Source organism: Arachis ipaensis, chromosome B01 (assembly GCF_000816755.2).
Source record: "Arachis ipaensis cultivar K30076 chromosome B01, Araip1.1, whole genome shotgun sequence".
In the NCBI taxonomy this organism is placed as follows: Eukaryota; Viridiplantae; Streptophyta; class Magnoliopsida; order Fabales; family Fabaceae; genus Arachis; species Arachis ipaensis.
In genome coordinates this window covers 69304387-69320704 of record NC_029785.2, presented here as the reverse complement: position 1 = coordinate 69320704, position 16318 = coordinate 69304387, and the positions used below count along the sequence as shown (strand labels likewise).

The following is a 16318-nucleotide window of genomic DNA, read 5'->3' as shown; positions in this document are numbered from 1 at the left end:
AAGTTGCTAAGTACCTTGGAGCAATCATGAAGCTAAATGCCAAGTTGTTTGGTAATGAGACTTGGGAGGATGAACCTCCATTGCTCACCAAAGAACTGGATGACTTGACTAGGCAGAAATTACCTCTGAAGAGACAAGATCCTGGAAAATTCTCAATACCTTGTACCATAGGCACCATGACCTTTGAGAAGGCTCTGTATAACCTAGGGTCAAGCATAAACCTCATGCCTCTCTCTGTAATGGAGAAGCTAGGGATCATTGAGGTTCAAGCTGCAAGAATCTCACTGGAGATGGCAGACAATTCAAAGAAACAGGCTTATGGACTTGTAGAGGATGTCTTGGTAAAGGTTGAAGACCATTACATCTCTGCTAATTTCATAATCCTAGAGACTGGGAAGTGTATGGATGAATCTGTCATCCTTGGCAGACCCTTCCCAGCCACAGCAAAAGCTGTGATTGATGTTGACAGAGGGGAATTAATCATTCAACTGAATGAAGACTCCCTTGTGTTTAAAGCTCAAGGATATCCCTCTGTCACCATGGAGAGGAAGCATGAAGAGCTTCTCTCAATACAGAGTCAAACAGAGCCTCCACAGTCAAACTCTAAGTTTGGTATTAGGAGGTCACAACCAAACTTTAAGTTTAGTGTTGAACCCCCACATTTAAACTCTATGTTTGGTGTTGGGAGGTTCCAACATTGCTCTGAACATCTGTGAGGCTCCATGAGAGCCACTGTCAAGCTATTGACATTAAAGAAGCGCTTGTTGGAAGGCAACCCAATTTTTACTTATCTATGTTAAATTTCTATTTTCTTTTGTTATTTTATGTTTTCTATAGGTTGATGATCATGTGAAAGTCACAAAAACAATTAAAAAAGAAAAAACAGAAGGAAAAAAAGTATGAAAAATAGAACACCCTGGAGGAGAAACTTACTGGCGTTTAAACGCCAGTAAGGGTAGCAGAATGGGCGTTAAATGCCAGAAATGGGCAGCAGCTTGGCGTTTAACGCCAGGATTGACAGCAAGGGGCGTTTTGCACACCACATGATGCAGGGATGAGAAATCCTTGACACCTCAGGATCTGTGGACCCCACAGGATCCCCACCTACCCCACCTCTCTCTTCTTCACCCTTTCACCAATCACCTCAATACCTCTTCCCCAAAAACACCGCTCACCTATCAAATCCCACCATTCTCTTCACCATTCACATCCATCCTTCATAAAACCCCACCTACCTCACCATTCAAATTCAAACCACTTTCCCACCCAAACCCACCCATAATGGCCGAACCATACCCCCCTCTCCACTCCTATATAAACCCATATTCACTCCTTCATTTTCACCCAACATACACACTACCTATCCCCCTTGGCCGAAATACTAAGCCCCCTCCATCTCCTCTATTTCTTCTTCTTCTACTCTCTTCTTTCTTCTTTTGCTCGAGGACGAGCAACCTTCTAAGTTTGGTGTGGTAAAAGCTAAAGCTTTTTTGTTTTTTCATAACCATTTATGGCACCAAAGGCCGGAGAAACCTCTAGAAGGAGGAAAGGAAAGGCACAAGCTTCCACTTCCGAGTTATGGGAGATGGAGAGATTCCTCTCAAAGGTGCATCAAGACCACTTCTATGAAGTTGTGGCCAAGAAGAAGGTGATCCCCGAAGTCCCTTTTAAGCTCAAAAATGGCGAATATCTAGAGATCCGACATGAGATCCGAAGAAGAGGTTGAGAAGTTCTCACCAACCCCATTCAACAAGTCGGAATCTTAATGGTTCAAGAGTTCTATGCCAATGCATGGATCACAAAGAACCATGATCAAATTGTGAACCCGGACCCCAAGAATTGGCTTACAATAGTCCGAGGGAAATACTTAGACTTTAGTCCGGAAAATGTAAGGTTGGCATTCAACTTGCCCATGATGTAAGGAGATGTACACCCAAACACTAGAAGGGTCAACTTTGATCAAAGGTTGGACCAAGTCCTCATGGACATCTGTGAAGAGGGCGCTCAATGGAAGAGAGATTCAAGAGGGAAGCTGGTTCAACTAAGAAGGCATGACCTTAAGCCCGTGGCTAGGGGATGGTTGGAGTTCATCCAACGCTCAATCATTCTCACTAGCAACCGGTCTGAAGTTACTATAGAACGGGCTATAATGATTCATAGCATCATGATTAGAGAGGAAGTAGAAGTTCATGAAGTTATATCCCAAGAACTCTACAAGGTGGCGGACAAGTCCTCTACTATGGCAAGGTTAGCCTTCCCTCATCTCATCTGTCACCTCTGCAATTCAGCTGGAATTGACATAGAGGAAGACATCCTCATTGATGAGGATAAGCCCATCACCAAGAAAAGGATGGAGCAAGTGAGAGAACCTCACCAAGAGCATGAGGAAACTCCTCATCATGAAATCCCTGAGATGCCTCAAGGGATGCATTTTCCTCCACAAAACTATTGGGAGCAAATCAATACCTCCCTAGGAGAATTAAGTTCCAACATAGGACAACTAAGGGTGGAGTACCAAGAGCATTCCATCCTCCTCCATGAAATTAGAGAAGACCAAAGAACCATGAGAGAGGAGCAACAAAGGCAAGGAAGAGACATTGAGGATCTCAAGCACTCCATAAGATCTTCAAGAGGAAGAACAAGCCGCCATCACTAAGGTGGACCCGTTCTTTAATTTCCTTGTTCTTTATCTTCTGTTTTTCAATTTTTTATGCTTTATGTTTATCTATATTTGTGTCTTTATTACATGATTCTTAGTGTCTAAGTGTCTATGCCTTAAAGCTATGAAAATGAATCCATCACCTTTCTTAAATGAAAAATGTTTTTAATTGAAAAAGAAAAAGAAAAAGAAGTGCATGAATTTCAAATTTTAAAACAGTTTAGTTATTTTGATGTGGTGGCAATACTATTATTTTTCTGAATGAATGCTTGAACAGTGCATATTTTCGAATTTGATTATTTATGAATGTTAAAATTGTTGGCTCTTGAAAGAATGATGGGAAAAGGAGAAATGTTATCTGATGATCTGAAAAATCATAAAATTGATTCTTGAAGCAAGAAAAAGCAGTGAAAAGCTTGCAGAAAAAAAGAGGCAGAGTGTGCTTAAGAACTCTGGACACCTCTAATTGGGGACTCTAGCAAAGCTGAGTCACAATCTGAAAAGGTTCACCCAGTTATGTTTCTGTGGCATTTATGTATCCGGTGGTAATACTGGAAAACAAAGTGCTTAGGGTCACAACCAAGACTTATAAAGTAGCTATGTTCAAGAATCAACATACTTAACTAGGAGAATCAATAACACTATCTAGATTCTGAGTTCCTATAGATGCCAATCATTCTGAACTTCAAAGGATAAAGTGAAATGCCAAAACTGTTCAGAAGCAAAAAGCTAAAAGCCCCGCTCATCTAATTAAATACTGATCTTCATAGATGTTTTTGGAATTCATTGTATATTCTCTTCTTTTTATCCTATTTGATTTTCGGTTGCTTCGGGACAAGCAACAATTTAAGTTTGGTGTTGTGATGAGCGGATAATTTATACGCTTTTTGGCATTGTTTTTAGTATGTTTTTAGTATATTTTAATTAGTTTTATTATATTTTTATTAGTTTTTATTTAAAAATCACATTTCTGGACTTTACTATGAGTTTGTATGTTTTTCTGTGATTTCAGGTATTTTCTGGCTGAAATTAAGGGACCTAAGCAAAAATCTGATTCAGAGGCTGAAAAAGGACTGCAGATGCTGTTGGATTCTGACCTCCCTGCACTCAAAGTGGATTTTCTAGAGATACAGAAACCCAATTGGTGCGCTCTCAATTGAGTTGGTAAGTACACATCTTGGGCTTTCTAGAAATATATAATAGTCCATACTTTGCCCGAGATTTGATGGCCCAAACAGGCGTTCCAAGTCAGCTCAAGAATTCTGGCGTTTAACTCCAAAACTGGCACAAAAGCTGGAGTTAAACTCCCAAACTGGCACAAAAGCTGGCGTTTAACTCCAAGAAAAGTCTCTACACATGGAAGCTTCAATGCTCAGCCCAAGCACACACCAAGTGGGCCCGGAAGAAGATTTATGCATTAATTACTTATTTCTGTAAACCCTAGGCTACCAGTTTTCTATAAATAGGACCTTTTGCTATTGTATTTGTATCGATCTTTGATAAGTCTTATGCTATTGTAGACACGTTTGGAGGCTGGCCATTCGGCCATGCCTAGACCTTGTTCTTATGTATTTTCAACAGTGGAGTTTTAAGATGTGGAGCTCTGCTGTTCTTCAAGAATTAATACAAAGTACTATTGTTTTTTTATTCAACTCAAGTTTATTTCTTCTCCAAGATATTCATTTGTTCTTCAACTTGATGGATGTGATGATCCGTGACACTCATCATCATTCTCACCTATGAACATGTGCCTGACAACCACCTCTGTTCTACTAGCAATGGCTTGAATGCGTATCTCTTGGGTTTCTAATCTAAGATTGGAACCTTCGTGGTATAGGCTAGAATTATTGGCAGTCATTCTTGAGATCCAGAAAGTCTAAACCTTGTCTGTGGTATTCCGAGTAGGATCTGGAAAGGGATGACTGTGACGATCTTCAAACTCGCGATTGTGGGGCGTGTGAAAGACGCAAAAGGATCAATGGATCCTATTCCGACATGATCGAGAACCGACAGATGATTAGCCGTGCGGTGACAGCGCATTTGGAACGTTTTCACTGAGAGGACGGGAAGTATGAATAATTGGAAGAAGGCAATAGGAAAGCAGAGGTTCAGGAGGAACAAAGCATCTTCATACGCTTATCTGAAATTCCAACCAAAGAATTACATAAGTATCTCTATCTTTATTTTATGTTTTATTCATCTTTTAATTATCAATTCTTCATCACCATCTGAATTCGCCTGACTAAGATTTACAAGGTGACCATAGCTTGCTTCAAGCCGACAGTCTCCGTGGGATCGACCCTTACTCACGTAAGGTATTACTTGGACGACCCAGTGCACTTGCTAGTTAGTTTTGCAGAATTGTGACAAAGTGTGATTCATATTTGAGAGGTCCAAGTCCTTTGGCGCCATTGTTGATGATCACAATTTTGTGCACCAGTGATCAATAACTGCCTTTTGCATCTTTTCAAAAGCAAGGGCTTACCATCAAGAAAATCTGAAACCTTTTCTGAAAGAGGAAACTGTTCATTTTAAATAAAATTCAAAAGCTTTTCAAAAGTTTATCTATGCTGAACCAAATTAGCCTTTCATACTTTGCCAAACCAGAAATATCAACCAGACATGGCCTTCGGCCCACCTCATGATCAACCACGGCTCTAGGCCCAAACAACCCAAATAACAACAATCACCACAGTCCAACAGAGTCTCAGTCGCAAACACAAATAGGAAAGTTCAAGCACAAACAAACAGTTACTGCAAGTAGAACAATTAGCAGTTAATCACAAGTAATCACAAAGGCAAACCAAGTACAATATGCACACCCAAACAATGTCACATAGATGCATATGATGCATGCCTGTCCTAGTGGCTGATGATATCATCTGTCGATTATAAAGCCTACCCAACAAGTCCTGGTAGCTAACCATTGGACTATCCCTCTGTCGTGCATCTCCAACTCGAGTTATACTCAATATAAATCATAATCTCATATATATCCAACACCCTCACTGGTGTATATTTACGGGGCCGAGCTCATCCAGGACTTTCACAGTACCCGGCCACACTTACGACATAGGGTCAGCAGAGTATCAAGTCTCAACCTGGAGCACGTGGTGGCTAGCCACTGCTTTTACCCAGGGAAACTCGTATCTCAGATAATTGGAAGTGCAACCATCACTTTATCAGCTCAAAATCATTCATACTCATATACAGCCATTCCAGCTCATAACATATTTCACAATCAGCCATAATTCATTATCATATACAGCCATTCCGGCTCATAACATAAAGCACTTCCACCATCCAACATCATCAAACTCATAGAATCATCATTCAAGCCATAAATCACTTTTTCTCAATTCAATTTACTTTGAAATAAAAAAAATCAATTCTTTCCAGCCTTAGCTTTAAAATCCCTATTTCACAAATCTTTTCAGGCTTATAGCCACTTTTCCTTAAATGTAACTTTCTCTTTTCTAAAACAAAGTCAGCCTCAGCATCATATTTTTAAAATTCCAAAACCAAGCCAAATTAAAATCTCCTTTGAAGGATTCAAAATCACTCATACTATTATAGGATTCGATAATAAAATTTCTCAGCCGAGTCTCAAGACTTTAGGGAAGGACAATCTATCTCAATTTCTTAAAAAGTCTTTAAAATTCTTAAAATCATAGATCCTCGGTTTATGAAAATAAAAACAGAGTTTATTATAAAACTGGATCATATAAAGTCACAAGCCCCAACCCAATCCAAAGTCAATTCACTTCAAACAGAACTGATTCATTTAAATTAAAACCACTTTCAGGTTCCTCCTTAAACCAATTCTCTGACTTCTTCCAAAGTGTCACAAACGTGATCATTCAGTCAAAGTTCAATTTCCTTTAAAATCACTAAAAGCTCCTTTGAACGAAATCTTTAAGTCTAACTAAAAGCAAAAGTCCTTTTTGTATTAAAACAAATATTAGAACATAATACTTTCCTTTGGTGATTCAAATGATAATATAATTCATTTGTAAATAAATCGAACTCAAGGCAAGTAGTTTACTTAAATAAATTAAGCTCGAAAACATAAATATTTTCTTAATAAATCAGATAATACGATTTCCTAAATCCAAACCTTTCTAAATAACTTTTCAAACAAAGTCTAGGAGTTTATAGAAATTTCGGCAGCACCTCCCCTAAAACTTGGACTTTGCCACCCGGTTTGGGTCCCAACTAAACCGTTCCACAATCTTTTTCAATAGCCCAAAATCCAAAATTAGTTCAAAAGCAAGCTAAATCCAGCAGTCATCTCATTTTCTTATCTCAAGGATACCATTTCAAAAATCAAATCGTTATCAACCGAGTAAACTCGTTTCCAAAACCTTAAAGAAACAGTTCAGCAACAATTCATTTATCAAAACCAAATCAATTAAAGCAAACCAGGCTGAGCCCAAAAGAGTATTCTATTTTTCACATTATCAAGAAATCAACTCAACTCAAATCGATTCCCAACGGATTAAACTCGATCTCAAATCTTTAAAAGAATCAACTTCAAAAACATTCCGTTTCACAAAGCCGCACAACAATCCAGTCAAACAAACGTTCGTAATTGACGAACGGATTTTTGACGGTCTAGAATTTCACAAATGAAACCTCGTTGCAAGTATAGTTTTTAAACCAACAAAGAATTCTTTCGTACAAATAAATTTGGTTGTCACAAGTAACAAACCCCTAAAAATAATAACCGAAGTATTCAAACCTCGGGTCGTCTCTCTAGGAATTGCAGGGAGGTGTATCTATTATTGGTTGTGGAAAAGTATCTTTTTGGTTTTTTTAAAATAAGGAACAAGGAATGTAAATGACAAGAAAATAAACTAATAATTAATAAAGCTCTTGGCAAGGAATGAGAATTAGAAGTCCTATCCTAGTTATCCTTATCAATTGTGATGTCAATTGTCCATTGCTTCCACTTAGTTAACCTCTAACTATGAAGGTAAGTCAAATGGATGAATCAATATGAATTCTCAAGTCCTAGTCAACTCCCAAGGAAAGACTAGAGTTAGTGGGATTCAAGTCAATTAACAACTTTCAATTATCAATCAACAAAGGAGTTTGATAACTCAAGAGTCTCCAATCACTCAATTCAAGCTAAGAATATAAAAATCTAACTTAAAACCCTCCCAAGCATTCTATCAAACACTTGGAAGGCACAACATAAAAACATAGAAAAGTAATAAGAGATAATAAAATCCAAACAACCAATTGAAAGCATCAATAACATAAATTGAAGAAAGCAATCATAAATATGAAATACCTCAAATTGCATTAAATAGAAAATCAAATCTAACATAGAGTTCATAAACTAAATTGGCAACATAAAGTAATCAATAAGGAAAATAAATAAACTAGAATGCTAGAACAAATAAAAGTAGAAGAGAAACTAAATTAAAGGAGCATTGAACCTGGAATCGAGAAGAAATAAACCTAAAACTAAGAGAAATCCTAAAACCTAGAGAGAGGAGAGAGCCTCTCTCTCTAGAAACTACATCTAAAACCTAAATTGTGAATAATGAGAAGTGTCTGAATGAATGAATGCATTCCCCCACTCTGTAGCCGCTAATATGTGTTTTCTGGGCCGAAAACTGGGTCAAAAATAGCCCAGAAATCGCCCCCAGTGATTTCTGATACATCCAGCACGTGGCTTTGTCACGCGTACACGTTGTCCACACGTACGCGTGGATTGAATTTTTGCCAGGTCACGCGTACACGTGATCCACGCGTGTGTGTAGCCTAACAGCGTGGCAACTATGGCAAATTATATATCATTTCGAAGCCCCGGATGTTAGCTTTCCAACCGCAACCAGTACCGCCTCATTTGGACCTCTGTAGCTCAAGTTATAGTCGATTTACTATGAAGAGGGCAGGCTTGACAGCTTAGCAATTCCTTCAATTTCTTGTATTCCTTCCACTTTTGCATGCTTCCTTTCCATCCTCTAAGCCATTCTTGCCCTATAAACCGTGAAATCACTTAACACACATATCAAGGCATCGAATGGTAATAAGAGAGGATTAAAGTTAGCAAATTTAGGGCCAAAGAAGCATGTTTTCAATCATAGCACAAAATCAGGAAGGAAAATATAAAACATGCAAATTCTATAAATAAGTGTGAGAATAGTGGATAAAATCCACTCAATTAAGCACAAAATGTACCACGAAATAGTGGTGCATCAGTAATCATTCAAGACAACTAGACAATACATAAGACTGATAAAATCACCAAATAGACATTGTCTCACATCAGTATCCATATGTAATAACTCCAATATATAAAACATAGTTTTCGGGAAAACAGGCCCTACCTCGGCTCGCTATCACATAATTTAACGCAACAATCCCTGCTGAGTCTAAACCGGCAGCAGCAGCGGCAACAATTCTAACATGACCGAGGCGGTTGCAGCAGCACCAACTCCGGTTACGCTCGCAGCAGCAACAATTTTGACAATCCCAGCATAAACACCACATTACTAAAACAGAGATATTGTATATCATAATTAAAATAAGAATATACAGAGAAACATAGTACCAAACGGAACAAGAACAGAGCGTTACAAGATTATCAATAGAGGTTTAATGTCAAAACGAATGGGATGGTGCAGTCACTCCTCTCCGCTGGTAACGAGTTCCAACTGTAACGATTCCAGAAAACCCAACAGAGCCAATAACATCAGAGGCACTTAAAAGATGTTACAGAACAATAAGAGCTCAGAAATGGTAGCTAGGCACAATTAACTCACCATAAATGATAGCAGTAGCCAGAAATTCTGGCAACGGCGGCGGCAGAGGAACGGTTCCTCCTCTGAACTTGATGGTGGCAGAACAGCGACTCTGATGGCGGCAGAGGCTCCGGTAGCTACGAGAACCAGGAGCAGAGACAAAATTGCGCAAGCCATTCCTCCAAACCTCCAAAAACAGCACCAGCTCCAACAAAGCTCGATGGTGATAGAAGCTTACTTTAGTGCTGGTAATGCTGGACAGAACGACCAAGGGAACGGAGGGCACTTACGGCGGCACTGGAGCGACGGCGGCGGAACCCTCGCGGTGGTGGCTGTGGATCGGTGGCGATGGGTGATGTGTATTTTCGGAAAACGAATTCCAAACACACAAATCTAACCGGCAAGTGTACCGGGTCGCATCAAGTAATAAAACTCACGGGAGTGAGGTCGATCCCACAGGGATTGAAGGATTGAGCAATTTTAGTTTAGTGGTTGATTTAGTCAAGCGTGGTTTGTATTCGACAGAAGCTAAATTGCATGAAATTAAAAGGGAGAGGGACAATTGCAGTAAATTAAAGAGCAGAGAAGGTAAATGTGCTGAATCTTAAAGTGCAAATAATATAAATTGCAGAAACTTAAATTGCAAGAAATGTAAATTGCAGAATTTTAAAGTGCAAGAAATGTAAATGGCTTGAATGGTAAAGGGAATTGGGAAGTGGATTTGCTGGAATTAAACAAGGAAAAGTAGAATGCAATAAACAGAAAAGTAGAAAGTGACTTGAATTGAACCGGATCTCAAACGGAAATGTAAATGAACTTGAAAAGCTTTAAACAGAGAATTTAAAATGCAAACTCCAGATCTCAGGACCCAAGAGACTAGATAACCGACTCTAGATCTCAATGCCTTCCTAGATCCAAATGTGGAATTCAATTGCAAGATCCATTGTGAACCGGGTTGAAATCATGAAAGTTTGAGTAAAAGTTTGAGTAAAAGTTTGAGGCAAACTTTTACTCAAAATTTTTATACCAGATGGCTTCACTTGCTGCTACCAACGTTTGGGCTAAAGTTTGAGGTCAAACTTTTGCTCAAACGTTGGCCCCCTTTTGTATATCTGTGGCGCCAACGTTTGCCAAAAAGCTTGAGGCAAACGTTGGCGCAAACTTTTCTCCTCCAGGGTGTGCAAGTGTGGCGCCAACGTTTTCCAAAAAGTTTGAGGCAAACGTTGGCGCAAGCTTTTCTCCTCCAGGGTGTTGTTTTTGTGATGCCAACGTTTGCCAAAAAGTTTGAGGCAAACGTTGGCTCAAGCTTTTCTCCCAAAAGTTTGAGCTAAAGTTTAAGGCAAACTTTTGCTTAAGCTTTTTTCCTCTGGAGTGTTTTCAACTCTTCCAAAAGTTTGAGCTAAAGTTTGAGGCAAACTTTGGCTCAAGCTTTTTTTCCTCTATTGCTCCTAGCCATTCCTTCTTCCTTCAACCTTCTTCAAAACTCTTTCCACCTATCATCAATCAATCAAAACAGTCCTTACATATTGGAAGTCTTAGGTCCTAGGACTTTCACCCAAATGATATCATGGAGATCTCTCTATAGGTAATCACCTTGAAGCAGCTTATCGTTTCTGTGCTTTGGCCTTGACTCTAAGTGTCATGTCTCAAAGCGGCTCTTTAGATAAGCTTTCAATCAATACTCCTAAACCAGTTGGTTTTAAGGTATTAGGTGTTAAAGCACCCCTTAGGATTTACTTGCTCAAGCCTCTTTCTTTGACACAATTCAACCACAAGCATTTACTAGGATAACAACTCTTTGAGTTTTTGTTTCTTTTTTTCTTTTCTGCCTAGTAATTGATACTCAGAGCCTTGGGCCATGTTCTTTTTATTTTTGTATTTTCTTTATTTTTTTTTTGTTTTGTTTGCTGCTTTTTGGATCAATAATTGTTTGAGAATCTCCACAACACTTCTTTGAACTCTATGTCCCGCCTATGAGCTCCCATGCAAGTTTTCATAAGCATGCAACCTCAATACATAATCACACAACCAGAACCACCACTTCTCCTAATCTTTTGCTTGCCTCAAAATTGTTTAATTCCTCAACCCTTCTTTTCAAAGAACTTTCATGTGATGCATTTTTTTTTGAATTATTGAGTGCAAACAAGTTTTGGAGATAGTGTTGTAAATGATCAAGCATCTTGCTTATTGAATTGCAGAAAAACTATATTAGACAGAAGGACAGATAGGGGTATAATATAACTTTCAATCACAGCAATATCTGATAATGAATAATACAACCTTTTGGAGTCTACATGCTGTCCTCTTCCTCATCATCATTGTTGGCCTTCACATTCCTCTTTCATCTCTTTGATTGATGATGCTAAATCTTCCCAAAAGTTTGTATGGTATTCTGTAGTGATATTGAAAGTTGCTTGTTCCCCAAGCACTTAGAAACAATGGTTAGCATGCATGATTTATTTGTGGGCCTTTGAACTTACTTTGGTGTGGGAACACCAAACTTAGTACCTTGCCAATGGTTCTCATGCATCAGATTAACCATGTGTGGAACTCTTTTTCTTTTTTTTTCTTCTCAACCTCCAAAATGTTTCAGGATCAAAAGGTGTGGATTCATCGCTCTTTCCTCCTATCACAAAATCAGAAACACAAATAGAACCAGAAACTAAAACTGAGCACTCTGTAACTTGAGTGCAGTTAGAGTTAGTAGAGACAAAGTCTCGAACAGTTAGTGGGTTAGTCAAAATTAAAGAAAAAGTGCTTGATCTAAACTACCACCTCACTTAATCATTGCCAATCTATTTCAATCCCCGGCAACGGCGCCAAAAACTTGATGTGTATTTTCGGAAAACGAATTCCAAACACACAAATCTAACCAGCAAGTGTATCGGGTCGCATCAAGTAATAAAACTCACGGGAGTGAGGTCGATCCCACAGGGATTGAAGGATTGAGCAATTTTAGTTTAGTGGTTGATTTAGTCAAGCGAATCAAGAGTTGATTTGAGTGGTTTGTATTTGACAGAAGCTAAATTGCATGAAATTAAATGGGAGAGGGACAATTGCAGTAAATTAAAGAGCAGAGAAGGTAAATGTGCTGAATCTTAAAGTCCAAGTAATATAAATTGCAGAAACTTAAATTGCAAGAAATGTAAATTGCAGAATTTTAAAGTGCAAGAAATGTAAATGGCCTGAATGGTAAAGGGAATTGGGAAGTGGATTTGCAGGAATTAAACAAGGAAAAGTAGAATGCAATAAACAGAAAAGTAGAAAGTGACTTGAATTGAACCGAATCTCAAACGGAAATGTAAATGAACTTGAAAAGCTTTAAACAGAGAATTTAAAATGCAAACTCCAGATCTCAGGACCCAAGAGACTAGATAACCGAGTCTAGATCTCAATGCCTTCCTAGATCCAAATGTAAAATTCAATTGCAAGAAATTAAAGATCAAAACAGAAGAAAGCTTGAATGTAGATCTCAATTCTCCAATGGTGCAGTAAAAGAAACAGAAAGAGATCTCAAGGTGAGATTGAGACAGAATTTCCCCAATTCTCAACACTCAAGACTCAAGACAAGTGTAATTGAAATTGGAAACAAGAAAACTAAGAGGAAGAGAATTCAATTCTCCTTCCCCAAACTCAGAAACTCAGAACAATTCAAAACCAAAAGCTCTCCAAAAACTACTCAGCAAAACTAAAAGGAAAGCTCTCCGAAAAACTTAAATCCTAAGCTATTTATACACTTTCTTCAAATGGTCTTCAAGCCTTGAATTGGGCCTTTGCTCTTGATGGAATTGGGTTGATAAAGGCCTTGGTTGATTGCTCTTGGAGTTGGAGAAAGATCCATTGTGAACCAGGTTGAAATCATGAAAGTTTGAGGCAAACTTTTACTCAAACTTTTTATACCAGATGGCTTCACTTGCTGCTACCAATGTTTGGGCTAAAGTTTGAGGTCAAACTTTTGCTCAAACGTTGGCCCCCTTGTATATATGTGTGGCGCCAACGTTTGCCAAAAAGCTTGAGGCAAACGTTGGCGCAAACTTTTCTCCTCCAGGGTGTGCAAGTGTGGCGCCAACGTTTGCCAAAAAGTTTGAGGCAAACGTTGGCGCAAGCTTTTCTCTTCCAGGGTGTTGGTTTTGTGATGCCAACGTTTGCCAAAAAGTTTGAGGCAAACGTTGGCTCAAGCTTTTCTCCCAAAAGTTTGAGCTAAAGTTTAAGGCAAACTTTTGCTCAAGCTTTTTTCCTCTGGAGTGTTTTCAACTCTTCCAAAAGTTTGAGCTAAAGTTTGAGGCAAACTTTGGCTCAAGCTTTTTTCCTTTATTGCTTCTAGCCATTCCTTCTTCCTTCAACCTTCTTCAAATCTAGTGTATTAGACTCCATTATAGGTCATTCGGAAGGGCTCCGTTTCAATTTTAGGGCATAACGTTGTGGTTGTTCCCTCTCCTTTACTTATCGAATAGGGGCGAGTGACTTCGTACTTCTCCTGACTGAGAAAAAGAAGTTCTATATATTTTTAATAAAATAATAAACTATCAAAATAATTAGACAATAATAATTTGACCAAGATATATATATATGTTTGGCTCTTTGTTTAAGGAAAAATAAGCCTTTTGTTTTTGTTGCTCATGTTAACTAAGGTTTGTTGTTGGTGTTGAGGAGAAAAGATTCAACTCGAATTTAAAATTATGAAGTAACTCCTAAGACCAAAAGAAAAAAATGCGACTCCTTAAAAGAAAAGGGACACTTTAGTTGTCAATATTATTATTTTGATAACCATATGAGCTATCCGTCAAAAAATTTGTTAAATAGTAATAAAACTTAGTTTTATGAAGAATTTTAAAACCTTGTTTAATGTTTTTTCAGCAATAAAATTAATTATCATTATCTTTTTTATCTTCTACTATTTTTGTTATAAAACTATATCTTATCATTTTTTACTATTATCAATACTAATATTAATATTATCAATATCATCATTCTCTTTTCTCATTTATATGATGTTATTTTCTGTTTTGATTAAATAGTCATTTTTTACCATAAAAAATTCGGACACTTATAAAATTGACTATGAAAAATTAAAACTAAAGTTATACTCATATAAGATAAGGTTCGTTCAACAAAAATGATCAATTATTGAATTTTTTTCATAATTTCGCAAATACGTCTCTCTTTTCTTTTTCTTTCTATAACAACCACCACCTCCGTTGCAAAATTTACCATCCCACCAAATCTACTCCTCTACTCCTGCCTTTCCTAGATATATGTATCTTGCCACAAGCACCACAAATTCAAATCACAACAACAATTCCACCACAAGTTCAGCATATCTCAGTGCTTTTTTACTCAGCTATTTCGGTGAATACTATAACTTGAGTGCTCTAACTAGCCCTTCCATGCTTGATGAGTTTTACTCTGATTTTGATTTGAATTTGTGGTGGTTGTGACAAGATGCAAATATATGGGAGAGGTGGGAGTAGAGGAGTAGATCTGGTGGGATGGTGGATTTTGTAGTGGAAGTGATGGTGGTTATTGAAGGAAGATGAGAAAGAAAGAAGAAAAGAGAGGGGTATTTACATAATTATGAACAAAAATTTAACAATTGGTCATTTTTGTCAAACAAAACTTATCTTGTATGGGTATAACTTTAGTTTTAATTTTTCATGGTCAGTTTTGTCAGCATCCAAATCTTTCATGGTAAAAAATGGCTATTTTTTTCTTTTTAAAAGGTTTTCTTACTATCATTAATTTTTCTTCTTGTGACATTATTTTTGGCAATAGTCTTTCTCCATTAACTACTACCACCAAATGAATTATTCAAAAATAAACTTATTAATAGCTTGTTGAAGTTTAAAATTCTACAAATTATAAATAAAATCCCTCACAAAATCAATTTTCGTTGCTATGTGATGAAGTTTCCAACGAAAAATTTGTATTATCACAGAATAATAAGGGGTTGAAGTTGTAAATCCCAAGTAATTAATGAATAATTAGCTAATAAATAAATTATTATTCAAAAAAATTAGAAAATTAAATTTTATAGGTTAGGAAAGTAGAAATAATTAAAATATGAATTTTAACACTAATTTTAAATATTTTGCCCAAAAACGGGATAATGGATCAACCGGTTGGACCAGACACAAACCAGACCCAAGGCCCAACATATAAAACATTACAACTCAGCCATTCCTCCCCTAGAACACAAAGAATATGCTGAACTTGAGATTTGGAGGAAAGGAACCCTAGCCAACTTCACTTCCCAAATTCAATTCCACATAAATTTCAATCCAGGGTTTCGATTGACGAGCCACCAGTGGATACGCGTTCGTCTCGGAGTTCTCTTCAAATCCATCATAACAAAGTGGTAAGAAATTTGATATTTCTCACCTAGCCTTCCTCACTTCAGTTTCGAAATTTTGGGTTATAGGTATTGAAGATTTTGGTATTTTGATGTTTTAGGATTGATCTAGCTTGAGAAAATTATTGGGTTTTGACCAATTTATCCGTGGGTAAGGTAAGAAATTGTTAAACCCTTTTAAATCATTGAAATTTTGTAACCCTATGTTGATTATGGTGAAATTGTGTGGTATTAGATTAAATTGTATGAATTGAAATCAAATTGGTAGATGTGAGATACTTGATTTGAGCTTTGGAAGCTGAAATTTCAATTAGTGAGGTGTTGGAGGCTTGGGGCTTGTGGAAGGAGGGCATTTTTAAGGTGTTCTGAGCTCAGGGAGGAATCGGCCAAGGTATGATTTTTGTTTCTCGTAGTTAATGTTTAATATCACGTGAAAACTTAGCCTAGTTGATCGTAGGATAAGTTGAATTATGTGAATTGTTGATGATTAGTGATCTTTGATGGATATTTTTGAATAGATTGCATGAATTGTATGTTGACATGCTGTGATATATG

The 16318-nt window shown here is 37.5% G+C and overlaps 1 long non-coding RNA gene across 1 annotated transcript; it reads left to right on the top strand.

Annotated features, from left to right (window-relative positions):
• Positions 8879 to 15806, top strand: LOC110270488. Its single transcript, XR_002360117.1, has 3 exons — positions 8879 to 9509; positions 11052 to 11057; positions 15797 to 15806. It is a non-coding gene; the product is annotated as an uncharacterized LOC110270488 (long non-coding RNA).